Source organism: Canis lupus, chromosome 30, assembly GCF_011100685.1.
Source record: "Canis lupus familiaris isolate Mischka breed German Shepherd chromosome 30, alternate assembly UU_Cfam_GSD_1.0, whole genome shotgun sequence".
Lineage (NCBI taxonomy): Eukaryota > Metazoa > Chordata > Mammalia > Carnivora > Canidae > Canis > Canis lupus.
Genome location: NC_049251.1, coordinates 30,832,472 through 30,860,378, shown reverse-complemented (window position 1 = coordinate 30,860,378; position 27,907 = coordinate 30,832,472). Strand labels below are relative to the sequence as shown.

Genomic DNA, 27,907 nt, shown 5'->3' with positions numbered 1-27,907 from the left:
CTGTAGGGTTAAAGTCTCTTAGAGTCCAACGGACTCTCTCCCACCACCTCTGATAGGTGCAGTGGGGCCAGTATGGGCTTTCCAGTGGTGGTCAAGGGTTGTCTCAACTGCAGGAGAGTGTCAGAGAAGCTTTGGGCCCTGCCCCCATTAATGACAGAGGGGAAGCCACCCCCAAAACTTCTGCCTCTTAATTTGGAGGCAGATTTGGAGAGGGAATTTCCTTGTTAACATTCTCCTTGCCCTTCGGGTGGGCAGAGTGAGCCAGCGTGAGAGAGATAATTTGGGCAGGGTGGGCGTGTTCGTGTAGGGAATGAAATGACAATTTTCCCCTGCTGATGTTACATATCCCCTCTTGCTGGAGAAGCTCGATTCTAATTGCATTACGGGAGCGAATGAAAAATGCTCCCACAAATGGGTTGAGTAGTGATAGTTTTGCAGGAAAAATACAGAGATACTCATGCACAGTAATCCCCCAAAGGCTGTGTCTCAGGAGCAGAGCAGAGGACTGGGCTGGGACTAGGTGTTGGCCAACACCTCATCTGGGATGGGGCTCCCACGGGGACCTGGGTGTAGAAGTGAGATCAAGACCAAGGTTTTACTGCTGCTCTGTCTGCCCGGAGGAGAGTGTGAGGCAGGAGTGTGGTGTGACCTAAAACTCATAAAGCCCGAGCAGAATGGATGTGAGCGGCCGGCCCTTCAAGGCTCAGGGCCCAAGGAAGGACTCGGGAAAATGATGAAGGGAATTCAGATGTCAGCACAGGGCTCCAGGAATGGATGAGCACATTCCTTTTCTAATTTCCATTAGTGGTTGTTGGTAAAGCTCTTGGAAATGAAGGGCAGGCCAGAAGCACTGAGTGTCCTGATTGCACAGGCTAAGTCTTGCTGACAGGGAAGGGCAGCTTATAACCTCCCACCTACTCCTTATGTAATGGCCAGGTACTGCCTGTGGGGCTGGTGGCTGCAGGCCAGTCCACCTCCAGGAAGCCAATTTTAGGACTCAAGCCTCTTTCTGTAGGGGACAGGAGTTCCAGCACTGAGTTGGGTCACTGGCATGGGGGTGCTGGTGGTGATGATGCAGAGGGGCCTGGGTTTGAGTCTCAGCTCTGCCCCTCCCAGCTTCTTCCTCTTATGCTCCTCCTCGTGGTCTTCAGAGCACACCCTACCTCCACTTGATACACATCAACTCCTCACAATAGCCCTCTGAAGTAGGTACCCTGCTCTCTCCCATTCTGTAGACGGAGAAACTGAGTCACAGAGTGATTATGTGACTTGACTGGGATCATGCAGCTAGAAAGTGGTAGAACTGGGATCTGAACCTAAGCTGTCTAGCCCTGGAGTCAGCTCTGATCCACTTGGACAGGCTGCTTCTCTCTCCATGAGCCTAGCCCAGATGCCACCTCTTGGTACCTCAGTTTCCATTCATGTAACATGGGGATAGTGATACCTATACCTCCAGACGCAGGGTAAGGGCTTAATAAATGCCAGCTCCCTACTCCATGGCTTTGGGTCTTACCATTTTTTTACTCTTGGCTTTCATTTTAATTTCTCAGACCTCCAGGAACCCTGTCCCTGGGAAAATGTGCATGACATATATAAACCTACGCGTGCATACACAGCCCTTTGCACATAGTTTGCCTGGGTTCATGGAGCCCTCAAATCCCTTACAGAGTCTTTGGACCCTCAGTAAATAATTCTCTGCTATATGTTCATGTTTATCCATTCAATTTACACTGTTGCTTGTCAGCTTGTTTCCTATGCAAGTGCTTGTTTGCTAGACACAAAAGATAGTTGCTACCTCGAGGAGCTTGCAACCTAGTGGAAAGAGATGGTCGGCACATGGATAACCGCCCCCAGAGTTACAGATGCTTCAGTAAAGTAGGGCCGAGTAGAACGGAGAGACTGTCTTCTTCACCATGCCCACTTACCGAGTATAATGAGGAATCAGCTCTAGACAGAAGAGTCAAGGGGGAAGCCCTCGAAGGGTGTTCAACCCAATATTTATTAGATGCCTACCAGGGCCCATCCATAGTGCTAGGCCTTGGGATATAAGAGAAGTGTTAGGAATAGTTCCTGCCCTCATGGAACCTACGGTCTTATTGGGAAGGCCAGGCCACATGCAGAAAAATCGGTGGGTAGCAGCCAGAGGAGAGCCTGCCTGGACTGGCCTGCTCTCACTCGGGGCACTTCATGGGGGTTTGGGCTGGATGGAATGGTATCTTTGGACATGGATGAGATCGGGAACCCCATCAGCAAAGATGACTGGCCTGACCATGGGGGGTGGGGCTGATCTGGGTTGGGAGGCCGGCTGGGTGAGGCAGTTACTCCATTCCCGAGGGTTGCTGTTTCAAGAAACACAGCCTGGCTGGCTTCATCAACAGGAGCGTCCTGTCTTACCCCACGGGAGGCTTGAAGTCCAAATCAGGGTGTCAGCACGGTTGGTTCCTTCTGAGGGCTGTGATGGGAGATCAGCTCCAGGCCTCTCTCCTTGTTTCTGGTAGCCCCATGGCCTATGGCGCTGTAACTCCATTCTCCTGATACGTGTGTGTGGCTCCAGGTTTCTCCTTTTTATAAGGACACCAGTCTGACTGGATGAGAGCCCACCCTGATGACCTTGTTTTAACTTGATTGCCTCTAGAAGACCCCATCTCCAAATAAGGTCACATTCTAAAGAATTGGCGAGTAAGACTTTAACATGAATTTTAGGGAGACATAATTGAGCCCATGAACAGGCGAGTGCTGCCTATTGCTAGTGTTCTCTTGTTCCTGCTTATTGTCATGGGAAGAAAGGAGGGGGAGCAGCCAGGCTTTGTCAGTTGTCCAGAAGCGAGTGGAGACCTCGGAGTCATGTGTTTCTCATGAATAAATAGATAAACAAATCTTTATTTTTTTTTAATTTTTATTTATGATAGTCACACACAGAGAGAGAGAGAGGCAGAGACACAGGCAGAGGGAGAAGCAGGCTCCATGCACCTGGGAGCCCGATGTGGGATTCGATCCCAGGTCTCCAGGATCCTGCCCTGGGCCAAAGGCAGGCGCCAAACCGCTGCACCACGCAGGGATCCCAATAAACAAATCTTTAAAAAAAAAAAAAAAAAGAACCTGGTGAGAACCCATCTGATGCCAAGAGTCCTCAGGACTGTGCACAAAGCATCTGTGCTTTGTCCCCAGCTGAGGGGACATCATTCTCCCTCCAAAGCCACCTTCCTGGTGCCCATTTCTTGGCAGAAAGTAGAAGGACACAGGCTCAGAGTAAAAGCCTTGACTGACTCTGCCACCAACTTGCTGTGCAATCTTGGGCAAGTCCCTTTGCCTCTCTGTGCCCACTGTGACATAGGATAGATCATCCCCGTGTGTGGAAAGAGTAAGATAAAACAATGAGTGAGCTTGTCCCAGAACACACCTTCTTCAAGCTAAGGACTCATGTGCTTTATAAGTTCTGGAAAATTCTCAGCCATATCTCTTCTAATATCTCCTGTCCTTCATTCGCTCAGCTTTCTCCCATTAAAGCTCCAAAATGTTGGACATGCGTTTCACTCCCTCTCTCTCCTAGGCTCTCATTTTTCATCTCTGTATCTCTCCATGCTGTATCCTGGTGATTCTCCTTGGATCCATTTATCAAATCCTTTAGCTCTGCTAATTAACCTGTCTGTTGAGGTCTTAATCTCAATACCGGTGTGTTTCATGCCTAGGAATTCCATTGGTCCTTCTTTAGATCTACAGGTTTGCTTTTCTGTTTTTATGTTTTTCTGTAGTGTCCTGTTCTTTTATTATAAATTCTAATCCTTCAATCATTGCTTTAGTTATTTCAACATATTTCTTTTATAGTCTTTTTTGGATGGTTTCATCTTGAGCTATTCGTTCTATATGGTCCAGATAGTTCTATCTCAAATCTGTGAGTTTGGTTGGCTCAAGTTCCTAGAGTATCAATCCTCCTGGGTGTGGACACTGCTGATTCTCCCTTGTGGTGGATTATTTCTCTGTTTATAGGTTGTCATTTCTTTTTTTCTCTTTTTTTATTTATTGCTGTGAAGGCTTGAGCTTTTTTTCTCCTCCCCCCACACTCTGGGGTGTATGAGTGCCCCACACATCTGTCTTGCATTTTCTTATTAGGAACACTCATGGTTTTCTTTTTTTTTTTTAATTTTACTTTATTTATTTATTCATAAGAGATACAGAGGGAGAGAAGCAGAGGGAGAAATAGGCTCCATCCCAGAAGCCTGATGTGGGACTCGATCCCGGGTCTCCAGGATCATACCCTGGGCCAAGGCAGGCACCAAACCGCTGCGCCACCCAGGGATCCCACACTCATGGTTTTCAAACCAAACTTGGTTTGGGGTTCTACACTGAGGCTGGAACTATGGCAAAGGCTTAGGGTTTTTTTTGTTTGTTTGTTTGTTTGTTTGCTTATTCCTCTAAAAAAATTGATGTGAAATTCAAATAATACAGTAGTAACAATTTTGAAGTGTGCCCTTCTGTGGTGTTTAGTGCATTGACAATGTTGTGTTCCTATCACCTCTGTCTAGTTCTAAAAGGTTTTCATCACCCCTTAAGGAGACCCTGGACCCATGAAACAGTCACTCCCTATTCGCTGCTCCTGGTTTTTTGTTTCTTATGGAAAACTTTTTACTTATGCAGAATCTCTTATTTTTCACTTAGGTGGTGGGAGCATTTTCAAGGTTGCCCTACATGGAGCTGGCAACTCTCAGGGCCACATCTGCCCCTGCGTCGGTGTTAAACTTCAGTCTCCTAGCCGGGGCTGGGGGCAGCGGGCAGCTGACAGCTGCTAGTGGGGTCCCACATTCCCTGGGCTACCTCAGCTTCCGCATCTGCCCTTCCGCACTTCCTATAAACTCCCCGCCTTTTCCTACACTTGGGGGTTTACCTTCCTCTCATTAGAGCTCAGTAAGATATCTATATTTTTATTTTATTTATTTGGTTATATTTTGGTTATATTTTGGGAGCATTTGTGTAGCAGGAGGGGCCTACCTCTGGACTTTGTCCCTGTCACTGGAACTGTGCCTATTTTATAGTGAGCAGGGGAGTGGGGGCTTTATGATCAGACCCAGTGACATTGAGTTCAATGCTTTCTTGGACTGATTGTTGACTTCCAACAACAATAATAAAACAGTGTAACGTCTGGCAGGGGACCTGCCACTTTTCCATGTGGTGTTTCACTTGTTTCTCACAGACAGGCGGAGGGTTATTAGGGCCCCTGCAAAGTGGAGGGAACTGACACCAGGGGATCCTGAGTGCCTTTTCCAGTGGAGAAGTACAGCCCAGGAATTGAGATCTGTGTTCCCCCACCAGCCCTCTCCTGCAGGGGATTTCCTCTCCGGAGGGACCTATGGTCAGAAGAGACAAGTGGGGTCAGACAAGAAGGCAGGTGGAGAGGTTTGTAGGGAGAGGAAGGGACAGAAGACAAACTGGTTTGATTTCAAAATTTTGCTAAGGTAGGTCTCAGTAGGTGCCAGGATTGAGGTAAGGAGTGGGGGATTGCTGCATGTATGTAGACACAGACCTGTAGGTCTTGTAAAATAATTCCCTGCTGACCCTCCTGAAGGCTCCCCGGGGAATGCAGCCAGCTGCCAGCCCCAGAAACAGCGCTGACGCTCCTCTCCTGGGTCACCAGCACCTGGTGCTGAGCTTTGCTGCCTAGAACAACATTCATCCTTCCATCTGTCCATCCATCCATCAACATTTATTAGCTTTCTAAGGCACCGCTGAGTCCTGGGGTTAGAGAGATGAATAAGAAGCATATGGTATAGTGGGAAATATATATATAAAATTCCATCATAACCTGATAAGCATACTTTAAATAAGTAGGCAAGGAAACAGGGTGTCACCAGGGGGGGTGGGGGTGGAGAAGGAATGGCTGTTTAGCTGCCCCAACACATCCTCATCGAGTGGGGAAGGTTGATGCAGCCACCATGGTCTGGTCTCCATTCTCCTGGGCTTAGAATATACATTTAGGATGCCCGGAGCGGCTGAGCTCCAGGTGGTGATTCACCCTGACCAAACTCATAAGGTACTGATGCTTAACCCTGCTGCTGATTAATTCATTTACAGTGAGCACACAGAACGTTTGCTCCTGTCCACTTGTTAGTGCTTTTCAGGCCCTCATAAAGAATTGTGGAACAAGCAGATTCATGGTAACAGCACCAAGGCCCAGTGGGTTGTCTGGACACCCCCGGTTGGCACCTATTTTAGATTCCTTTGATTTGACTGTAGAAGACCACCTGTCTGAGAGCCACATGGTCCCTTCTGTCACTCAGTCCACTGGTTGTGATGCTACCTCACCTGTCCATCTATCCCACGCAAAAGTGAATTCCCGAAGCAGAGGGACCATGTCTTCTACGTGGGTTATTCCCCGGGCAGGCACAGTACCTGGTGCTTAGAGTGATTAATTACTGAATGAGTAAGAGAATGTGTGAATAAAATAAACTCAGACCCCCAGCACTCAGAAACCTCTTTGGGAGAAGCAACCATAACTCTGGGGAATTATGGGGACTGGGGCATAGAGGGGATCAAAAAATACTTTTTTTAAAAAAAATATTTTATTTATTAGAGAGAGCATGAGTGTGGGGCGGGGGCGCAGAGGGAGAAGCAGACTCTCCACTGAGCAGGGTGCTCAGCGTGGGGCTTGATCCCAGGACCCTGGGATCTTGACCTGAGCCACAAGCAAATGCTTAACTGGATGAGCCACCCAGGTACCCATCCCCAAAAAAGACTTCTTAAAGGAGGTTAGTTCTGAGTGGAGTTGCAATGATGAGTAGGAACTTGCCAGGAGGGCAGGAGTTGGGCATTGGTGAAGACAGACCCTGAGTTTTAAAGCCCATTCCTTCTCCCGGGAGACTCCCAGAGCATGTTATTTGCTTCTCTGTGCCTCGGTTTTGTCATCTATAAAATAAGACACCTGTATTAAGTACCTGCCCCTCTGGGCCGTCGTGAGGATGAAATGAGTGACTGCAAAGAAAGCATTCGGGACAGAAGCTGGCATATGGCGAGGGCTCAGTAAGTGTAGCTGCTGCTGTTTGTGTTCTGGGTGTGAGGAGGACACTCTGTGGCAGAGAGGCCAGCGTGCGCAGAGGTGGGAGGTGGGAAGGAGCAGACGGGATCAGAGAACCATCAGCAGGCCTCTGTGGCCAGAGCATGGGAAGTGTGGAAGTGGTGCTCAAAAGGGCTGGGTGGGGATGGGTATGGACCCTGAGCACGACCCCGAGGATCCCGGGCAATCTCATGAGGGCACTGAAGGGGGAAAGCAGCCATGGTGGTGTCAGGGAGCCATCGGTCTGGGGGCAGCAGCCAGGGGGTGGAAGAGGAATCAGGAGGTACGTGGGGATGGGCCAGCCATGGGCAGCCGTGCTTAGGCACCTTGGTCAAGAAGACGCAGGAACTCTGGGGTCTGGCTGTCTGCATTTTGCTGGCCTAGCCCTCAAGTTCCCCGCTAGGCGTTTCCCCCACCTGCAGCAAGTGCTAGCAAGGTCCTGGATGCTGACGCAGTCACGTGGAAGGATCTAGGCGCTGCTCCTTAATTACCAGCTGCAGCTGTAATTAAACCTCTGCTATTGGACCGGACGGCCTCTGAGAAGGAAGCCTTAATTGGTATCAGAGCAGCTGGGCATTTGTGTAAAGTCCCTTTCTGGGTGTCCTGAGCCAGGTAATGCCTGGGAAGGAGTAACCTGTCCCCTGCCCAATTCTCTGTATCTCTGCGGAACTTCCCAAAGGCCCCACTTTCCATCTTCTGAGTTCCCTCAACATCTATGGGATGCCGGCTGTGATTTCTGGTACTTGTTGGGTGTTGGCTGCTTCTCTGATGGCCTCACTGTGCCGGCCCCAGCTGACTCCAATCTGCCCCCCTAACACCCCCACGCTGGCCTCCTTGCTCTTGTGCTCATGCCCCACCGCAGCTCAGGGGAAGCCTTGTGTGCAGTCCCCTCTGCTGGAGCACTCTTCCCCCAGAGAGCCAGGTGGCTCTGTCCCTTATTTCACTCCATCTCTTCACAAAAGTCATATCATCAGAGTCTTTCCTGACCACCCTATCTGAAATAGCAGTCCCCCCACCATCTTTCTATATCCCCTTTATCCTGTTTTGTCAATTAGTGCCATTGCTACCTGATACAGAGATGTAGAACACGTCAATTTTTATTTTTGGTCTCCCCCAGCTAGATTATGTGCTCAGTAGGGATCAAGGACTTTGATTTGTTCCTAGCTGGTATCTCTGCTCTTAGAACAGCCCCTGGCATATAGAGGTGTTCAATAAATAACGAATGAATGAATGAACAAATGAAGTATAAGTTCCTAAGGGCAGGAGCAGCCTTTTGAAAACATACCACTGTGTGGTCTACAGTGGCTCACAGGGGCCACGGACGGAGTAGGGTGGCCCTGCTTCCCTCCGGTGGCCCCCCACTGCTGCTTACTCCCAACGCTGTACCCCAGGCCCCTCCATGCTGAGACTCCTCATTCTGTATCTTGCTTCCCTAGGGTCCCATTGTGGCCTGTGAGCCTTTCTGCCCCAGCCAGGCTCCTGAATTCTCTGCACAGTCTCTCTCTGGGATCTCATAGCAAATGCCCAGGCTTTTGGAACCCCCGGTACTGCTTTTTCTAGCAGCTCTTGGAGACTCAGTGCAGAGCTGCATGGTCTCTGGGGAGCCCCACCCGACACCTCCTTCTCCCCTCCCAGTCCTGATCTCAGCCGCCTTCACCCTACCTGCCCTTACTTATTCTCTCTCTCTCCCTGAACAGTGAGCTCCTTGAGAGTCATGGCTGTGGGACCCCTCCGTGTCCCTAGCACCCACCACAGGGCCCAGCAGGGACACATGCTTTGTGTAGCCTTGTTGACTGGAAGGAGGCCATGTGGGCTGGCTTTTCCTGGGGACCCTCAAAGGACACCCAAAGGAGTGGTCCTTGGGTGGGATCCTGAGATCCCAGAGTGGAGAGTGGCCTGCCTCAGGGTCCTTGTCCCCATTTCTCCTCCTCCCTCTTGGGTTCCCAGAACCCTCCAGAGTTCTGGTGTCTGCACCCAGTATCACACATGTGTGCAAAGAGCCTGGAGACCCTGCTCTGGGCTCTGCAGGGATTAGCCCACTGTCCCAGAACCCAGGAGGCTAACCCTCTGGGTTGGAGCTAAGCTTCCAAGACAAGCAAAATTCCTCATGCAATGCTTCCTGGTTTGTCAAGCTCCTTCTTCCCTCCTGGCTCCTGGCCTTTGTAGTAGAGAGGTTTCAAAACACGGCAATTAATGGGGCTTTGTGGATGATGGACAGGCCAGTCCCCAGGTCTCTTCCACTGTGTGCTCTTTGATTAAGGGAAGCTGCGTGGCCTCTGTGAAAGTGAAAATGACATCTTAGGGTCTCCCTTTGCTCCAGTGTCCACTCAGTACTCTTGTCTTTGAAGAGCCTCCATCAGCTGTTCATCAAGTGGATGGGGTGGGGGCCAGCTGGGAAAGCTGGACGCCCCCTCATACCATGCTGGCTGGGCATTGGCCAAGACTCACAGAAGGCCCAGGAGCCAGGTCCCCTAATCTTGTTGCAGGCACACAACTGCTCTCTCCGGCTTATCCATACCTGAGGATAAAATTGAAAATATTTAACTACATGTGTGGCTGTCCTACCAATAGGTTAGAATGGAATAGGGACATAGAGGCCTGCTGCGGTACCAGGGGTTAAGTCTGTGGGTGCCCGATGAAGGGCAGGTAGGTGGCCGGGGGAGGGGCAGGCCTGGAAGCACTTACCAACTAAAGCAGAAATATTTAACTGTTTTATTGTTTTAATTTTTATTTTTTAAAAAAGATTTTATTTATTTATTCATGAGAGGCACAGAGAGAGAGAGAGAGAGAAAGGCTAAGACACAGGCAGAGGGAGAAGCAGGCTCCATGCAGGGAGCCTGACACAGGACTCGATTCTGGGACTCCAGGATCACGCCCTGGGCTGAAGGTGGTGCTAAACAGCTGAGCCACCTGGGCTGCCCTATTTAACTGTTTTAATATCCACTACCCTTCTCCCCAGTCTAAGTCTTGGCCTGAACCTGAAGATGTGATTGATCTGGACCACATGCATGATATATGGATGCTTGAGCTTCCGGCTGTGTGTACGTGTGTGTGACGTTGTAAGTCCACACGTGTGGATGCTACTCCCAACCCATGAATGGGGGAGGTGTCTCAGGGTGCCTGACTGGCTCAGTCCGTAGAGCATGTGACTCTTGATCTTGGGGTCGTAAGTTTGAGTCCCACATTGGCTGTAGAAATTACTTAAAAATAAAATATTAAAAAAAAAGAGGGGGAGTGTCTGTGTGACATGTTGTGCCAGACAATGTAAAGGTCAAGAACACAGACTCTAGAACCAGACTGCCACCTCCTTCCTCTGTGACTGGGGGCGAATTACTTAGCCTCTCTGTGCCTCAGTTTACTCAATCATAAAGTGGTGTAACAGTGATACCTTTCCTCGCAGGGTTGTCATGAGCATTAAATAAGTGAATAAATGTAAACCAAGCACATGGTAGGTGGTGTGGAAATGTTAGCTTTTATTATTGCACACACACTGGTATATTTGTGAATATTGGGTGCGTGAGGAGCTCCCCCTCTCACATGTTGTGTGTGTGCGCATGCGTGTTCTCGGCATCTAGACTTGCTGCATGTGTGTGTCACATATATACCAACGCAAAGGGCCCCATAACCCTCATGCCAAGTGCAGTTCCGCATGCTCATGTATTTAGAGAGTGTGTGTGTTCACGTCTCCTCTGGTTCTCCTGAGAGTCACCTTCCCCATCGTGCTTTCCTACTTTGTTTTCTCCTTTTCAAGCAGCCAGTGGTGCTGAATTGTCACCAAGGGAGCCAGAATTGTGTCTTTGCTCTGGATGAGGGGGGGAAGGGGGAAGCAAATGACACCATCAATCTCCTTCTGGGATGGAGCAGACCTGGATCCAAGGGCAAAAGCCAGGGAGGCCCTCCTCCCACCCCTGGCCAGCCAAAGAAGTCCACCTCTGGCCACCTTTACCCTGGGCTTAGCTGATGGCAAGGAGAGGGAAAGTCTCAAATCTGGGAGTCCGGGGGACCCCAATTTAAAGGCAGCCCTCATCCCATCGGTCTGGTCAGGTGGAAGGACCAAGGCCTTGGCCTCTGTTTATCCACAAGGTTCCATCACCAAACAAACTGCAGAGGCCTGATAGTAAATCAGCAGTGAGTGTGATTTAGAGGACTGTTTGTTTGCTCAGCTAAGCTTTTGGCAAGGTAAATGCATAAGCTGCAGAAAATCTCTTTGAAACAGCCGCAGGGCTCAAACGCCCTTCAGTCCTCCATAAAGGATTCTCAAAATTATATGGACTAGATTAGTATCTCTATTACATAAAACCATTTCAATGCCTGCTCTGGGCTTTGAGAATAAAGTCACCGGACAGACCTTTTGTTGCCGTGTGCCCCTCCGGCACATGGTAATTGAAGATTTCCCTTTAAAAGTGTGTCAGGTGGAAAGAGCTCCTAATTTACTAAGTGGAGGGGCCTTTGTTAGGGAGAGTGATGCTTTGTTCTGCTTGTCCCTTTTAATCTTGTTTTTGCACAATGGACTTATATAAAGCACTACCAGCTGAATTGGTTCTGGAGGCGGGAAGGAAGGCTAGCAGGGCCTTCCCTTCCCTCTTCCATCTGAGGCCCTCCTCCTCCTCCTCCTCCTCCTATCTCCTCCTCCTCCTCCTCCTCCTCCTCCTCCTCCTCCTCCTCCTCCTCCTCCTCCTCCTCGTCACCGTCTTGCTCTTACCTCTTCTGGGCCCCGACCTCGATCCCGTGGGGCAGGCACAGGCCCTGGGACAGACTGTGTGGCTTCCTGGCAGTGGCTGCTCTAGCTTTTTCAGATCAGAACACACCCTCCCTCTTTTTTAATTGCCTCTCTGCATGAAACCCCAGAGGCAAGATGCGGGGTTGGGGCTACATTCTCTGCTGGTCACTGGGTCTGAATCGAGATGAGGTTTTCAGCCCCAAAGTCAAATGCCATCTGGTGCCTGATGGGACGGTTTTGGTTGGAGGTCCTCCCCAGCCCTGGGGCATTAAGTAGCATTTGTTGTTGGAGAGTCCTCCCCATGCTGGCTTCTGGCTCTGAGGAGGAGGTCGCTGACCCTGGCCGAGAGGACTCTCTAGCAGGGAGCCACCCCCTTGGGGCTTGAGCCCTCCAGGATACTATCAGATGCAAGCCGGGACCTGGCTTTCAGAGATGGAGCTCTGCTCACTCTCTCAGCTATCTTCTTGCTTTGCCGGATACCGAATTCCACCTCCCTGGGTTTTAGCTTTCTCATGGTAATTAGAAGACCTATAGGCTCTGAGCTTCTTTGCAATGTAAGTTCCAGTGATGGAGACTGTGGGGCAGAGGGTTTTCCCATTGCCAAGCTGATGGACACAGTTAACATGAGCCCTAGGACCACGGGAATAGTTTAAAATGGAAATAAGCAACTGGAGGAATAACCAGATAGCAGAGTGGCACCACGATTGGCCAAGGATCATGAAACCGAGACAGGGAGCTCTCTGGAAATGCTGCAAGGGGTGGATGTACATATTCCTGGGCTTATCATGACAAGTTTCCTATAGCCAAGAGGTTCATAAGCTTCCCGAGGGCAGGACCTTCTGGGGGTGACACAGGCCTTCACAGTTTCTCCTAAAGATTTAACTACCAGATGGGGTGGGAGAGGGAAGGGGAAACTGTTGGAGAGGCTGTTTAGGCACCAGGCCCATGGGAACACATCTTCTATAACGACCTCCTTTGGTGGGCATTTGCCTTCACAAAGTAAGGAACTCAGGGACTTACTTTTTTTGGTGTCAGGCTGTCACATGTTACCTCATTTTATCCTCAAAATGACTTTCCTTTCTAGGAGCTGTTGCTCTCTTCACACGTGTGAAACTGAGAGGACTTTAGTGTTTTGACCAAGGGCCAGCATCCAGTAAGTGGTGAGCCCATTTCCAGTGGCCTGGCAGAGAGGAACCTTACACACTGGGGCCCCAGACCAGGCTGGGGGCAGGGGTGACCTGCCATTATACTCAGGCTCCATAGCAGAGCCTTCAGCTCAGGCTCAGGAGGCTGGGTTGCAGCCCTGGCTGTCCACTTCAACTAGCTGAGCAACCCAAGACACCTCATTCCCACCTCATTCCCCTTGCAGAGTTTCTCTTGTGTATAAAATAGCATCAAACCCGTCCTGCAAGACCACGTGATGGGGCTTTGTAATCACGAGCCCCTGCTGACCCCCACCTAACCCATGGGGTGGCAGGAATAATGATCTTCTCCTCCCTCACCTTTTCCTCCTGCCACTTCTTGGTCATCATTGTAGCTAACACTTACATAGCACGAACTATATGCCAGGCCTCCCTTCTGTATTAACTTAATCCCTACAACACCCCTGCAAAGTAGGGACTATTAACATCTCATTTTGTAGAGGAGGAAATGGAAGCACAGAGAGGTTGCATGACCTTCCCAAGGCCACCCAGCAATGAAGCAACACGGCTGGAAGCCAAACCCGGCATCTGGTGTTGGTTCTATATTCCTGACCAATCTGTTACAGCCAGTGGTCTGCAGGCTCAGCTGCCAGAACCCTCCAGAAGGCCACATTTGGAAGCTTCTGGTATCTCTGGAGGTTGAGAGTAGGTAGTATTTAGGTAATAGGACAGTGGCTATGGAGTCTCCTGCAGCATGGGGCTACTCCACTTCCCAACCTGGCCATCTGTCCCGCTCAGTTCCTATGCTCCTTCCCATTTCCTACTGAGATGAAACCTCATCTAAGGGACCCCACTATGTGTCTTCTCTTTGCCTCACTTTCCTTATCTGTGTAATGGGGTGATAATTCTGCCTTCCCCTTAGACTTATGAGGATTAGGTAAGTTCATGTGAAATGCTTGGCACCATGCCTGGCACACAGTAAGTGCTTAATAAGTGTCAGCTCTTGTTTTCTAGTATGGCAAGATAATGCAGAGAGCGCTTCCCCGCTAGGCTGAAGGCAAAAGGAATCACAGTTTTCAGATCTGGGAGGAAGCCCTGTGTGTGTAAGCATAGGGTTGGGAGGTGGGGTACATAGCCCCTTCCCATATCCTCCTAAAGACAATATTTGAAATTGTCAGAAAGAATAGCAAAGAAATCTTATCAGGCTCTTGGTACGTGTCAGCTTTGTAGGTGGTGAGGCCCCCGTCACGGCTCTGCTTGCTCCAGAACAGAGCGCAGGTTGCAACATTGCCTCCTAGAGAACAAAGACAGAAACTCTATTTCTGCAGCACCAGGGGTCTGGGGTTCAGCTTACAGGTGTCCCAGGGAGAAATGGTGATTAAGAACCCCAGAGAGGGGTCCGAGGAGCCAGCCTGCTGGTGACAGCAAGCATCTCTGTCCGGCAGTACTCTTTATTTTCCGAGGGGCTCATGCCTTCCTTAAATCACGAGTTAGTCTTAAAGGTCTTTTTTTTTTTTTTTTTTTTTTTTATTCATTCATGATAGAGAGAGAGGAGAGGCAGAGACACAGGAGGAGGGAGAAGCAGGCTCCATGCAGGGAGCCTGACGTGGGACTCGATCCCGGGACTCCAGGATCGCGCCCTGGGCCAAAGGCAGGTGCCAAACCGCTGAGCCACCCAGGGATCCCCAAGGTCTTTGTTAATAACTTTACGATTCAAATGGTGAAAAGGTGCACATGAGACGAGCCTGTGTCCTCCTGTCTGTGCTGAACGAGCCTCCATCAGAGGGTGGACAGGGTGACCTCTGAAGGTTGCTTCTAGCCTGGAATTCCGGGGTGCATCAGAGTGGGGTGAGGGCTCCCGGTGTGCAGAGGAACGGCCAGCTGAGTTCCGGGCTGCCTCTCTCTCTGAGTCTGTGATGGTTAGAGGCTCCCCATGAGTAGAAGACAAAGCTGGCAGGCCTCACGCACCTGTATTTACCTTGATGGAGCTTTAAAACGCTGCTCTGACATGTGTACAAACCACACGTGGAGCAACACGGATGCCTCAGCTGGAGGTCTTAATGACCCGCTAAGAACAAGAGACGCTTCTGAGATCTGGAAGCTGCTGTGCGAAGTGGTTCATTTCCCAGGGCAGGGTGCGGAGCAAGGGGAGCCATATGGCCCAGCGGTGGAACAGCTGTCTCTTGAGAAGGAACAATTCGGCAGCTTCCACCATCTGGGTGAATTATGAGACTTGCAGTTCTCATGCATATGTTGGGGCAACCCACCAACCCAGCAGGCAAGCAGGTGGATGATGCAGGGCGATAGAATGCCCGGTGCTTGGTGCGCTGGCCCCCTGCATGGCCAGGCCACCCCCAGAAACCCCAACTCAGCGGCCTCCCCCGGCCCGGCTGCCCTGGCCAGAGCCTTGCCAGCTCCCTGGCGATTTCTAATCTCCACCACCAACCCCCAGCTGGTGGGTCTTCCACTTGCTCCAGAAAATATACTTGTCATTCCCTTAACTCTGGCCGCCGCTTGCCTCTTTGGCAGGGCAGGGAAAATCTAGTTGAAGAGTGCTTAGTGGTTTGGGGCTGTTATATTTTTTCTGTTCTATGATCCGTGTTAGGTTAAAAGGGCCAGAGCTGCTTTTCCTTCCCACAGAAGATAACTCAACCTGGACAGGCTCCCTCTGGGAGAGTTAAAGGTGATGAGGGACTTCTGGTTGGCTGGCACCGTTAATATCCTTCCCCCAAAGTGGCCCTCTCCTGTCCCCAGTTCCCCAGCTGGTTGGAATGATGAATATATTCCAGTGTGTTCGCATCCCAAATGATAGCTCTTTTCTTTTGCACGTGCTGCTTATCCAGTGGGGCAGAAGGAGAATGACGTGATGGGTCCCCCCACCACCTCCGTCCACCCCGCCACCCCCACCCGGTGTGCCAGCCCCATGACAGGTGTTCCTACAATCTGGCAGTGCTTGGTGGTGGGTTGTGTCCTCCCAGTTCACAGATAAGGAAGCAGAAGCACTTGAGAGGCCAAGTGACTGGCCGGAGATCCTTGAGCTAGGAACCGGAAGAGAAGACTCAAAGTTAGGTCTGTCTGACTCCAAAGCCAGTCTCTTTCCTGGAGACTGTGCCAGGCCTGGACAGAGGCGGACCTACCAAATCGGTGTTCACTAGGGGCGTGTTCTTAGGACAAAGGCATCATGCAGGTTGCTGTGTCTCAGGGCTTCTCAGTATCTCTCCCACTGACAAGCCAGGAATTTTCACATTAGAGTCTCCTGGTGATTTCCTGGTCCTCCAGAAGGTTCCTGCCAAAATGTAGCCCTGTTACCTGGGGAGGTAATGTGTTCACCTCCATGCTCCCCAGAATGAAGAGAGGTTGGTATCGGTGATAGGGGAGAGGAGACCTAGGTGGAGGGTAGTAGTGCCCTCTCTCCTTTAACACTTGTTCCGAAGCTATCTCTGTCCCTATCCTCATCCCCACCTGCCTCTTATTGTGAGGATACCCTCAACTTGAGATTGCACAGTCAAGACCTCACAACTGACCGAAGTGGGTTGGCCTTAGATTGACTGCCCTAGTTCATTGCCAGGACATCCCAGCAATGAGGGGACGTGGCCTGTGGCCTCCTCCACATCCCTCATTCTCTGGCTTGTGGGGTCGAGACATAGGCTTAAGGTCCCCCTGTCTCCCAGCCAGAAGAATATGCTCTCCCCAGAGGCCCAGGGCAGGCTCGGGGTGCCCTGCTGTTTTACCCTCTGTGCTTTGTGTGCACTATGTCTTTGTCACCTCTTCCCCTTCCTTGACTGCCACCCTCCTTGGGGAAGTTGCCTGGAAGGCCTGCGAGGCAGGGTTTGGGTCTGGATGTTTCTATGTCTCTGTGGAGCAAACAGGCCATTGGAAGGGTTTCTTGACCATTTCGTGTCTGCCAGGAGGGGACTTTGGGGAAATCCAACCAGCCCCTCCTAAAAGAGGCTGGGGGGCTTGCTTATTGATCTCCAGTAGCAGAAGGCCTGATCCTAGCCCTTATGGGCCATAGTTTGGGTCTCCCCCTCTTTCCCCCCACCCTGAGACAGAGAGGCCTGGCCCTGGGAATGGGCATGGGGATCCAAGCCTATGGGACCCTTTGTTCTGATGTGGTGTGGCAACGGCTGTCAATCAGTGAAGCCAGGGAGGCTGGACTTGAGAACTTTCCTGCTTGGCTTCCCCCTCTCTCCTTCTCCTTCATGAATTTCTCTTCTCCTTGTGTGGAGGCCATCTGAGAGTTCTCCTCTAGTTATGCCCACTGAGCGGGGAGGACTGCAGGTGACAGCTGTATCCAATGACCCTCAGAGGCAGCTAAGGGGCTGGCACCCCATCCCGAGATGGCTGCCTCCCCTCCCCTTTGTCTCTGGGTCTGGGTCCAACTGTACCTTGGTCTCCCCATGCAATGGTGCCTTCATGCTGGGGGAGGAGGGGGCACCTGGGAGCTGGCTCTCAGGGATTGCTTTTAAGGGTTGTGTGAGAATGAGATTATGCCCAAGTGGAACCCACAATAGGGGTGGAGTTTCAGTTTTCTGATCCCCAGTGAAATGGGGTGGCTGAGGCTTGGAGCCAGGTGGTGAGACCCTCTGGTCCAGGACCCCAGGCTTCATGTCCCCTGGAGCTGGGGACTATGAGTGGAGCCATGGGGGCAGATCCTGATTCCTTTCTATTCCTGGATCAGGGAATCACATGTTCTCAGGATTAAGTGGAACCCTGCCGTCCACTGACCCTGGACATGCCTCTCTGGATGCTAATCTGCCTGAGGCTCTGGGCCATCATTCATACTCTGGTTATGTAAATAGTGCCCTAGGGTTCCATGTAACCCGGAGGCCCTGCTGCTATTACAGCCAGAGATGGTGATTCTGGCTCAGTTTGATTACCTTGGCTGACAGGGAACTCCCTCTCCCCTAAGGAAGCCCAAGTGGGTTTGAACTACTCTCACTGGGAGAAAGGTATTTATTTTGGTCCTAGAACAAGTCTCTCTCTTCCACATAACAGCTTTTTAGATGTTTAAGAAACTGTCTCCCCTCTCCCTCACCCCCTCCTTCCCATTCTCTTTTCAAGGTGAAACACCATTTGTGGATTTAGCGATTTATTTTTAAGTGACATGCCACACTCTAGGCGAGGTGATGGAGAGACAGAAATTAATGAAACAGAAACGGTCATTCACTTTAGGGAGCTCACAACCCAGCAAGGCATCATTTCCAGACTTCTGTCCTCTCCTCTTGAATGTGGGAAGGGCTGCAGGTCTGGCTTGATCAGGGCAGAGGTGACAGCCCTGCTGTGCTCTCCGTACTTCCTTTAACCTCCGTGTAAAGCTGCAGAAATCATGTAGCCTCCCTGACCACCATCCTCAGGATAGCGGCACCTGCCTACCTGCCTTGCAATGCTAATGTGTGGGATCTAATGGGAATTCGAATTTTATTTTGTTACAAACAAGGTGTTATTTATACCCAATCCTGTGGAGGCATGGAGTGGGGGCAGGAAAAGAAAAGTGTTTATTTTTGTAGTGTCTTTATGACAGTAATTACTACACCTTTTCAGACAAAAGAGTCATTTGTTTAATGCATTTGTTGGGTGCCTTCTCCAGTAATGTATTCATTTATTTTTTATTCAGGCAACGTGTATTGTGTGCTTACTGTACTCAGGGCTGGGGCCAGGGATAGAGGTTCAAGGGTCAGCAAAAGAGATGCGGTACTTACCCCCATGAAGCTCATAGCCTAGAGAGCCTAGACTGGCTTTCAACACTTGCTCCCCAGGTAAATGGAGGATGCCGTTTTCAGTGGGTGCCCTGAAGGGAAAGAACATGGGGTGCTGAGAGCCACTACCAGGGAGCCCTCCTTCACATAGGAAGATGGGGACCTCAGGGAAGAGGGTTTGGGGCTGAGATGTGAAGGGTGAGGAATGAAGCCTGGGGATGGAGTGGGAGCTCTTGGCTGAGGGACTCACATGGGTGAAGACCCTGAGATGGAATTGAGATTCATGCACCTAAGAAACTAGAAATTGGCAGAGAGTAGAAGAGAAGAGGCAAGCAGGGCCAGATCCTACAGGGCTCCTGTGGGAATAACCCTGGCCTTGGTGTCATCAGCTGGCCCAGAGCTAATGCAAGCAAGGGCCTGGAGCAGAGCTGGGGACTGTGGAGGCGTCACTCTTGCTGCAGGTAGGAATGCTGTGCCCTGAGACCCCCCAGGCCATCTGGGCTAGGGAGTGGGGGCCACTGCCTTGTGCAGTCTTGTAGGGCTCATCTCTTCCCTTTGTGGGAACAGGATTCCTGCTGTGGGGTGGGCGGTGCCCCATTGACCTCTGGCTCCCTGTCTAGATGTTCCTTTTCCAGGACACTCTGGTGCCCCGTGCCCAGCATGGTGCCCAGCTAAAGCAGGCTTTGCTAAACTGGGTTCTGTCTGTGATCCTGCATGAATTTGTTGTGTCACCTGCCTCCTCTGAGCTGTTTGGGGGGTCCTCCTCCGTGTGCACCTGACAGTCCTGGCTATGAGCAGTTAGGGAGGGGAGCAGGAAAGCAAGATGGTGGGAAAGAAGGGTTCTGGCACTGTAAGGTGCTAGGGGGATGTAGAGTCGCTCTGGTAGTGCACACTGGCCCTCAGAGTATCTTTTGTTCCTCCTTTTGCCAAGGCCAGGCTACCTTTACCTGTAGTGCCTGCCAGCTGTTAGTTCTTGAAGGCATGAGGGGAAACAAGGCAGCCAGCAGCTAAGCAAGTTGCCCTAGTAACTAGCTAGTAAATAGTAGATTGGAAATTTGAACACAGCAACTCCAGCTCTGGGGCCTACAGTTTAGTAGCTATATCACACCTTGTATTTTTTGCAAAGCACTTGTTGTTCTGTGTACTTTGCTGCAAGGAAGGTGTCAACCTCCTCATTCTCCACATGAGAAAACACGGGCATGGAGAAGCACTCACCTGGTCTCCTTCCGGGAGGGCTTTGTGGGGGCCCAGAGGAGCACGGAGCAGAGGCGGGGGTCTGAGTGTGCACCTGCATGTGCAGGGAGCCACGGAAGCACGTGGGCTTCAGCCCTGACTGCTGCCTTCTGAAGGCTTGTCGGACTCCATGGCAACCCATACCACCACTCTGGGCCTGATCTTGCCACTTGTTGTTTGGATAAATGTTTTGTTGAGCGCATGCTGTTCACGCCCTCTGGAAGTGGGTGCTCTGGGACAGGGGGTAGAAGAAGCAACAATTATTTATGTGTTTAGAGGCCGAATTGTCACTTTTCCTGTACGTTTGTGCCCTCAGGGGAAAACAAGTGCCCTGCCTTTTCAGGCTTTCTGGTTTCTGGAAGCATGCTTTCTCAGTCCCCAGGGGAGGCCGAAGCACTGTGGTTCACACCCCATAACGTGAGGCCTGGGCTCCTGGCCTCCTGCCCAATACCACTCCTTGCCGCTGGACCTGGAGCAAGGCTTGCCTTGTGAAGGCTCTCAGCAACCAGCAAGCATCCCTGGGCCACTGGGCCGTGCCAGACTCTGGGCTATGTCTCTGCCCTGGAAGGAGCATCAGGCAGGGGTCTTTGCCCTCCAGCGGCTGATAGCTCAGCTTGCAAGATGAGCCCTCCACCAGGTGGTATTTAATCAGGCCAGCTGCTCCAGGAGACGGGTCCAGACAATGCTGCAGGTGAAGAGAGACTGTGTCAGCGCCAGGGGGTGAGGAGCCGGGAGGTCAGGCTCTCAGCAGTCTCTGGTGTGGGTGACCCTGGGCAAGAAGTACCTTCATATCTCTGAGCCTCGCTATCCCCATCTGTAAAGTGAGTCTAATAACAGACCTGTCTTGCCTACTTCTTAGGGGAGTTGTGAAAGTCGATGAAATGGCAAACATAAATGTGCTTTAGAAATGCCAAAGTGCCAGATGAGTAGGAACGATTACCTGCGTGGAAAATTCGGAGGCAGAAATCTGTTTTATTTTTCCTTCAGCTTCTTCCGTCTGCTTTTCCTCCTTCCTTTCTGCAAATAACTGGCCAAATGGCTCTCCTCTGCAAATACCACGCTAGGTATTGAGTCAGGGTTGAGGGAAAGAGCGGGGCATAGATTAAGACCCGTTCCAACCTTTAAGGAGTTTGCCATAGGTAGGAGCCAGGGGTCACCGGAACTGTGATAGAGTGGAGTGTGCTCCCTCCCTGCCAGCTGGGCTTCCAGGCCGGCTGCCTCAAGAGCAAGGGCGTAGGCTGAACCCTAAAGAAAAGATAGAAAGGTAGATGGGCAGCAAGAGGGAAAGGACAGTCTGACATTCCAAGGGGGAGTTTGCTCTAGTGGGGGGAGCACAGAGAAGGAAGGGAACCAGGACCCAAGGAAGATGCTTTGTCAGCAGGCTGCTCTCTGCTGGAATGCAGCTGTCTCTCAAGGGCTGATGCTGACCAATGGATGGGCGGGTGGTGGGGGGCACATCAGCTTCCTTCCTGCAGGCTTCTCTGGGGAGGTTGGTGTCTGACCTGAAATGACAGGGCCCTCTGGGCCACGCTGCAGCCCCACCCCCCTTTGCCCCACCCCATCCCCCACCCAGGGCCAGAGCTACTGGGTGTGAGCGAGCCCACCGTCACTGGAGATGAAGGAAAGGTGGAGCTTGTGAGCAGGGCTGCAAATTGGTCACTGGAGATGAAGGAAAGGTGGAGCTTGTGAGCAGGGCTGCAAATTGTTGAGTTAACAGGAAGGGAAGTGGAGTCAGCAAGGTGAGGGAGCAGGGAGAGAGGCAGGAGAGAAGGAGAGCAGAGAACAAGCAAGGAGGCCAGAGGAAGGGACAGAGGAGGGGATGAGACGGAGGCAGGCGTCTAAGCAGATTAGGCTGATAAAAGTGGGACTGAGGGAGAGCCAGGGTCTTATTTGGAGGAATCAGTACTGCTCTCTGCATGATACAGGAGTAACTGCCACCTCGGGAATCTGTGCGATTGTATTTTATTGGGTCTCCCAGTGCTGTGCTGAGGCCAGCCGCAGCCCTTCCCTGCATGCCAGGGGCCCCCTGGGGAGCCCGCTTTTGGCAGGTTGGGGAGTGGGCCACGGAGACCTGGTCATCATCGCCACAGAGGTGACGGCCAGGCCCTAAGTCATCAGGAGAACCCACCTGCGCTCAGTGACCCCTTGACTCAGATGAAACCTTCCGCAGAACTCCTCCTTCCTGGGTGGCACTTCGGGCCCCACGGGGCTGGCCGGCACTCTCACCTGGGACTAGTAAGTGTGACACTGCCGGGTTACCTCTCCTGGAGGATTCCTGTGCATGGTGGGCCTTATTATTATTATTTTTTACAGTTTTAGTAATATTTATTTTCCGTGCAGATAATAACCTTCACCTGGTTCAACATTTAACCGCTAAAAAGGGGAGACACTCACTATAAGGCCTTCTTCCCACGTGCCCTCCTGGAGGAGACCCCCGTAACTCGCTTCGGTGCATCTTTCCAGTGCTATTTTATGTACAGATGCAGAAATAGATGTGTGCACTCTTTGCCAACACATTTTCATTTTTACACCAGTGGCAGCAGCTTCTAAAGCCTGCTCTGCCTTGACTTTTTTCCCCCTTTGGCTCTAGCTGATGTTCTCTGTATGAGAAAAGCCATCTGGTTCCTTTGTTTCGGCTGCACAGTATCCTACACGGTGTGGCTCCGTCATCGTTTCTTTGCCCCTTCGCTTGTGGATGGATGTTTAGCTTATTTCCAAGCTTTTGCTCTCCTGGACCAGTGGCTGTAGGAAATGACCCTTGTGTTTGTCATTCTTCAGGGGCAAGGATGTTGATGTGATGCAAAGATACAGAGGGTGAAATATTTAGGGGTGAACAGAGTCCCTCCCTGTTGTGTCTCAACTGTTTTTCCTGCATAGCGGAGGGCCTTGGGCTGGAGAGGCAGGGGGAGGGGGCCGGGGTGTCAGGAGGGTTGGGGACCTCCTACAGAGTGAGATTGGAGGGTCCAGGTGGGATGTTGGTTCCCTCCACCCAAGTCGCCAGGGCTAGAGAACGATGGCAGATCCTTTCCAGGAGCAGTGAGAGGCTGGCAACCCTGCTCTGGCCATTGGAGTCCCAAGACCTCAGCCTGCCCGGTGAGACACTTCATGCCACCCAACTGAGGGGTTTTCTCCTCCTCTGGGAAGCCTTCCCTGCTCACCCAGCCCACGGGCAGCGTTCTTCCTTTACCTGACTGCCAGGGAGGCCTAGGTCTGCTCCGGAGGCCCTGTGACAGGGTGCAGAGGGGAGTGCCCGCTCTGGGCCTGCAGAGCCCTCGGCTGAAATCCAGACTTGCTGCTTCGAAGCTGTGGGACAGGGCATGGTGATTTAAAAAATAAAAAGGTCATTTAAAAATAACATTTTCCCCAGTTGCTAAAGCATTAGATGTTCAAAAAGTATTCTTTGGAATGTAAGGAAACACTCCTGGCTTGGCGCTGGGTCAGGGATGGTTGGGGTCGGGGTTGGGTGAGGGGGCTGGAAATCCATGGCTGTGAACCTGAGCAGGGGAGGTCTGCAGATCTCCCATTCACAGGACCTCAGAGGACACAGGCTCCAAGCCTCTGCCTGGTCCTCTCACCACCCACAGTGCTCCAGCAGAGGCTGGGAGTGATCCCCACGGTGCATTAATCACAGAACTGGGGGCCGGGGGGTGGGGTGGGCCACAGGCAGAGTCTTCTAGACCCTCAGGCCAGAGTCTTTCTAGAGAAGAAGACTGTTGAGGTCCTGAGGTAGCAGGAAATTCCTAAACAGCCCAGGGAGACCCACATACACCCCAGGCTGTAAAGGGGTATGGATTGAAAGAGGACTGACTCATAAAAGCACCAACTCCTCTTGGTGGACTGTCAGGGAATTTAGGCATCCTCAGGCTGGGCAAAGAAGTGGACGGACCAGGCAGGAGTGCAGGGGGGTGGGGTGAGGGTGGGGGGAGCAGCTGACTGTGACCTTCGTGGCTGCCTTTCCTATTCACTTTGCATTATTTTTATTAAAGCCCTAAATCAGTGGTGCTAAGTTGCTCCTGATTTAGCTTCTCAGTAGGAATAAGATTTAAGCCCAGCAGGACGTCAGGGCCCCTCGCTGCTGGGGGCACAGGGCAGTGACAATGCTCCTATACTTTGGGTGGGCTTCATCGTGCTGGTGGGTGGCAGCTGCCTGGCTACGGTATCCAGGACAAAAGACCAGCTTTGAGAGAAGGAAGGACACTTCTCCATGGGCAGGCACCTTGGGTGCCAGCCACACGCTGCTCAGAAGCCATGGGGTCCTATTAATGGGTTTCCGATCTGCTTCTGTTCCGAGAGAGAAAAACTCCCCAAAGCCCTGTTATGTGGAATCAGGAGGAGACATAGGAAAGGGCAAGACAGTAGCTGGGCAAGCTCCGAGGAGGCGGATTTCAGTTCAGTGAAGCAAAAAGCTTTCTAGTGATCAGAGCAGTTCGTAAAAGGAAGGGCTTCATTGATTCACTCATTGGTAGATTCAGCAGATGTGTATGAGTTTCTGCTTCGTGCCAGGACTGTGCTGGGCCCTGGACTAAAGCCAGTGCTGAAGACAGTCAACAAGCCAGGTAGTGACATGTGACCTGTGCTTTGATGAAGAAGGGCAGGTGCTAGGGGAGCACGTATGAGAAGCACCTAGTCTATCAAGGGTGGCTAGGGATGGCTTCCCAAAGTAGGCACCGTGGAAGGTGAGACCCGAGAGATGAGTAAGCCAGGCAAAGAGGAGAGGAGAAGAGTGGCTCCAGGAAGCAATACAGCATGTGCAAAGGCCCAGAGATTGGAGAGAGCCTTTCCCACTTGAGGGTGTGGATGCAATTGAACGAGTTTGGGGCAGAGTGACTGCATTCCTTGATAGCAGAGGCATCTCAGTCGTTTGGCATAGGATGTGGGAGAGGGGCACCAAGCTCTGGATGAGGTGATAGAAGTGAGGACTCTAATTACGTGGCCTCTTCTGCTTCAAGATGCTGTGGTTCAGAGCATCCACTGAAGTCCCTGAGTTCAGTATATTCAGGTGTCACATATGGACTGCCTCCTCTAAAATGAATCATGATAGTAAGAGCTGGGACTTATGGGGTCTTTGCTAAACACCCACTCTGTCAACTGCTCCATTATTTCAGCCAGCACCCCCCGCCCCAACAACACTCTTGATTTAGGCAATGCTGTTGGTCTAGTTTCACAGATAAGAACCCAGGGCTTTGCAGTGTTGGGTCGTTTTACTTGACTTTACTTGACTCAAGAGCACACGGCCAATTAAATGGAAGAACCAGAACTTGAACTAGGTCCATCCAACCTGGAGCCCATGTGCTTAACCACGTCCCTCTGCCTGGGATCTCTCTGATATCCATCTGCCCATTTGCCCAGTGCCCCCTCCTTTGGGACTCTGTCATGCGTGGCCATGAGAAGGGGCTAGCTCCTTCAGGAAAGGGAAGTTGCAAGACAGAACCAGGGGACTGGTTTTTAAATCAAAGCATTAAAAAAAAAAAAAATACTCGACAAGCTTCATGTTTTGCTTTCCTCGTAGGTGATGAGGATCAATTTCCCAAAGAAAAAAAATCAATCAGTTGGAATGTGTCTTTCTAGAGAAAGCCTGGCATCTGTCAAATGGGAAAAAAAAGACCCAGAAAAAGATTTTCTTGGGTTGTGTGCTGGGGGTTGCTGACTCAGGCCGTATGCTCCAACATCATTAACAAGTTGAAAAGCTGTTGCTCCTTGCAGGAAATGCGGCATTGGTGGTTTGAACAGCTCAGTCCAGAAAATCCTTTACAAAGCAAAGTGAGGTGGACTGAGAGTACCAGGAGCATCCACCAGCAGATCTGGGGCCTGCAGGATGGATTAAGGGAATTGACTGCAACACTGGGGCTTTTGTCAGGCCCAGTGGTTGGACATGGCTGCTCTATGTGGAAACCCATTAGGGGCATCCTGACAAGTTGGCAAATTTAATTGATAAACCATTATTAACAATCAAGCCATATTGAGGCAAGCCATGAGAGGCAGGCTTATATCTTGGGGGTGATTGGTAGAGATACAAGAAAGGTTCCCAGGGGGAGTCTGGGATTTGATACTGGTGATGGATGATTGATGGCTCCCAGGCTAGAGGGGGGAGGCCCAAACCCCAGACCGAAATCCTTCTTGTTGGGTTTTGCTGGATAGCTCTTGTTTATTAGCTTGAGTCACTGGAATTGTTCTAAAGAGTGTTTCACTCTGCCACCATGAGATGATTTGGGGCCTGAAATTGCCCTGGTCTCTTAGCTGAGTAAGGTATTTAATCCCTACCAGACGTGAGAGACATGTAGGGCTCAGGATGAAGGGAAAGGAGAGAGATCCTTTGTGGATTCAGATACATATTCAACATTTATTTATTGAGCACCTGCTGTGGGCCAGGCAGCATTCTAGGGGAGTGGACCTAAAGGTGAACAACAGAGACCTGTTCTTTGCCTTTGCAGGGTTTATAAGAGATAGGCAAGTGGATAAAGTAGTCAGTTCTCCACCCTATGGGGCAAACCAGATGTTCAGGAGCAGGGAGGAAACCAACCCAGCCTCGGGGAAGGCTTCCTGCAGGAAGTGGCATCCAAGTTAATGTGAAGGGTAAGCAGAAGCAGTAAGGGAGCTGGAGAGCTGGGTTGCAGATGGAGTTCTAGGCTCTATGAAGGCCCAGGGTAGGGAGAGTTGAGGCTCATTCACAACCAGAAACTCCATGTGCCGAAGACGAGAGGGCAGGATGGACTGCTGTGGCTGAAGAGGTGAGAGATGGGGGAAGGTAAAGGAGGTTTTCTTCTAGTAGAAAACCCTAAGAAGCAAAATTTCTGTGATCTGGGAAGTGTAGGAAGGCTGGTACAGTATCTGGCATGTGGCAGATGCTCTATAAACACATTATGAATGAATGAATGTCAGGTCAAACATCCCCTTCTCTGTGAAGCCTCTCCCCTGTCTGCCAACATACAGAGTTGCCTCCCTTCTGTTGGCACCCATTCTGCGTTCTGAACTGGCTGTGACCAGAGACCTTTTATTTTTCATTTTCATTTTTTTCATTTGTAGGATTTACATATTTTGCGGCAGGGAGGGGCAAAGGGAGAAAGAGAGTCACAAGCAGACACTGCGCTGAGCGTGGAGCCCAATGCAAGGCTCCATCTCACGACCCTGAGATCATGACCTGAGCCGAAAGCAAGAGTCAGAGGCTCATCTGACTGTGCCATCCAGGCACCCCCAGCACCAGACACATTTTAGTGCTCTTGCTTGCTGGCTCACTTACTCCCCTGTCCCCCCACCCACCTGGCTATCCACCTACCAGCTTGCCCATGCACTCAGCGGCTTGCTCCCTCTCCCAGCATCGCTCTGTGGAAGTGGGGACTCTGGCCTACTTGCTTATGGTAGCCCATGTGCTTAAACTAGCACCTAGCACAGTGTCTGGTACAGAGTGGGTGCTTAATAAATGCTTCTGGAGTAAGCGATGCTCAGAGGTAGGGGGATGGAATAGATGACCTTGAAAAAAATAATAGCTAGGTCCCTATGTGCCAGACAGTGTGCTAAGAAGTAAGCGGTTTGCTTGTATTGATGGTTTAACTTTGCAACCAAACTATAAGCTAGAGAACCAGTGTCCCCATTTTAAAGATGAGAAAACCAAGGCCCAGAGAAGAAAAGTAACTTGCCTGAGGTCACCACTAAGAAGTGGGCTTGAATCTAGGCAGCCAGGCTCCCAAGTCCATTCTCTGCTGTCTTCTCAGTCTTGGCCCCTGTGGAAATTCGAGTGCAGTTGCTCTGGGCACAACTCCCTGAGAGGGCGAGGGTCTGGTTCCCAAGGGGTCAGGAGCAGGCAGGAGGAGTAGCACTGCCTGGGAGTCCCATGGGCAGGCAAGGCCTCTGCGTTTTGGACTCACCTTCATAATCCCTACCCGGGGGTCGGGGTGGGGGGGCAGGGGCGGCCCAGCACACAGCACGTGCTGGCTAAACACTTGTCCAGTGAACATGTGTGTGTGGGGGTGCACGAATGAGCAGAGGGTGCAAGGGTGCAGGGAGGACACCTGGCAGCAGGTAGGTTCACATTTTCCCCCAGAAGCATGGCCAGCAGCCCTCTAGGAGAGAA

At 51.3% G+C, this 27,907-nt stretch overlaps 1 protein-coding gene across 5 annotated transcripts in view; it reads left to right on the top strand.

Moving 5' to 3' along the window:
- MEGF11 (multiple EGF like domains 11) overlaps positions 1-27,907 on the top strand; it is a 344,798-nt gene that overhangs the window by 132,922 nt on the left and 183,969 nt on the right. The window lies entirely within an intron of this gene.